This window comes from Acanthochromis polyacanthus, chromosome 19 (assembly GCF_021347895.1).
Source record: "Acanthochromis polyacanthus isolate Apoly-LR-REF ecotype Palm Island chromosome 19, KAUST_Apoly_ChrSc, whole genome shotgun sequence".
NCBI lineage: Eukaryota > Metazoa > Chordata > Actinopteri > Pomacentridae > Acanthochromis > Acanthochromis polyacanthus.
Window position 1 is genome coordinate 8599884 of NC_067131.1, and position 2081 is coordinate 8601964.

A 2081-nucleotide genomic window follows, 5' to 3' on the forward strand; every position below is an offset into this window, starting at 1 on the left:
AAAGTCACAGTAGAGAGTGAAAGAAAATGGGGAGAAGAGTAGGGGGGGACACATGCAGCAAAGGGCTGCAGGCAGGAATCAAACCCAGGTTGCTGCATTAGAGACCAGCCCCTCTACATGGGTCGCCTGCTTAACCCGATGAGCTGTACGTGCGCTGAGCAGCTTGCTTTTGGAAAAAAAAAAAAATCATCATGAATTTTGTCCAAATAAAACACCAAGTTTTCTATGTCGAAAAAAATATATGATTTTTTCAACATGTCGTAAAAACATGTCATTTGATGAAATAATGTAAAGTCGGCCGTGAAAAACACTATAGAGCAGTTTTCTCTGAAAAAAAAACATCATGATATTTTGTACGAAAAAAAAACGCCATAGTATACTATGTTGAAAAAAATGCCATTTTTTCAACATGTCGTAAAAACATGCCATATGATGAAATAATGTAAAGTAGTCCGTGAAAAACACTATAGAGCAGTTTTCTTTGGAAAAAAAATTATCATGATATTTTGTCCAAAAAAACACCATAGTATACTATGTCGAAAAAAATATGATTTTTTCAACATGTCGTAAAAACATGCCATATGATGAAATAATGTAAAATAGGCCATTAAAAACACTATAGAGCAGTTTTCTTTGAATTATGTATTTATTTGCCTTTTTTATTGTGATAGTCACAGTGGAGAGTGAAAGAAAATGGGGAGAAGAGTAGGGGGGGGAGACATGCAGCAAAGGGCTGCAGGCAGGAATCAAACCCAGGTTGCTGCATTAGAGACCAGCCCCTCTACATGGGTCGCCTGCTTAACCCGATGAGCTGTACGTGCGCTGAGCAGCTTGCTTTTGGAAAAAAAAAAAATCATCATGAATTTTGTCCAAATAAAACACCAAGTTTTCTATGTCGAAAAAAATATATGATTTTTTCAACATGTCGTAAAAACATGTCATTTGATGAAATAATGTAAAGTCGGCCGTGAAAAACACTATAGAGCAGTTTTCTCTGAAAAAAAAACATCATGATATTTTGTACGAAAAAAAAACGCCATAGTATACTATGTTGAAAAAAATGCCATTTTTTCAACATGTCGTAAAAACATGCCATATGATGAAATAATGTAAAGTAGGCCATGAAAAACACTATAGAGCAGTTTTCTTTGGAAAAAAAATCATCATGATATTTTGTCCAAAAAACACCATAGTACTATGTCGAAAAAAATATGATTTTTTCAACATGTCGTAAAAACATGCCATATGATGAAATAATGTAAAATAGGCAGTGAAAAACACTATAGAGCAGTTTTCTTTGAAAAAAAATCATCATGATATTTTGTCCAAAAAAACGCCATAGTATACTACATATGTCGGAAAAAAATGCCGTTTTTTCAACAAGTCGTAAAAACATGCCATATGATAAAATAATGTAAAGTAGGTCGTGAAAAACCTTATAGAGCAGTTTTCTTTGAAAAAAATCATCATGAATTTTGTCCATAAAAAACGCCAAAGTATACTATGTCGAAAAAAAAAAGTTTTTGTCAACATTACATAAAAACATGCCATATGATGAAATAATGTAAAGTAGGCCGTAAAAAACACAATAGAGCAGTCTTATTTGAAAAAAAACATCATGAATTTTGTCCAAGAAAATGCCATAGTATACTATGTCGAAAAAAAAAAGTTTTTGTCAACATTACATAAAAACATACCATGTGATGAAATAATGTAAAGTAGGCTGTGAAAAACACTGTAGACCAGTTTTCTTTGAATTATTTATTTTTTTTGCCTTTTTTATTGTGATAGTCGCAGTGAAGAGTGATAGGTAATGGTGAGAAGACATGCAGCAAAGGGCCAGGGGCAGAAATCGAACTTGGTCGCTGCATCAGAGACCAGCCCCTGTACCTGAGTCGCCTGCTTAACCCCATGAGCTATACGGGGGCCAAGCAGTTTTCTTTGAAAGAAAAAATCATCATGAATTTTCTATGTCGAAAAAAAATGCCATATTTTCATCCATCCATTCTCTATACACCGCTTTATCCTCATTAGGGTTGCGGGGGGTGCTGGAGCCTTTCCCAGCTGACTCGGGCAAAGGC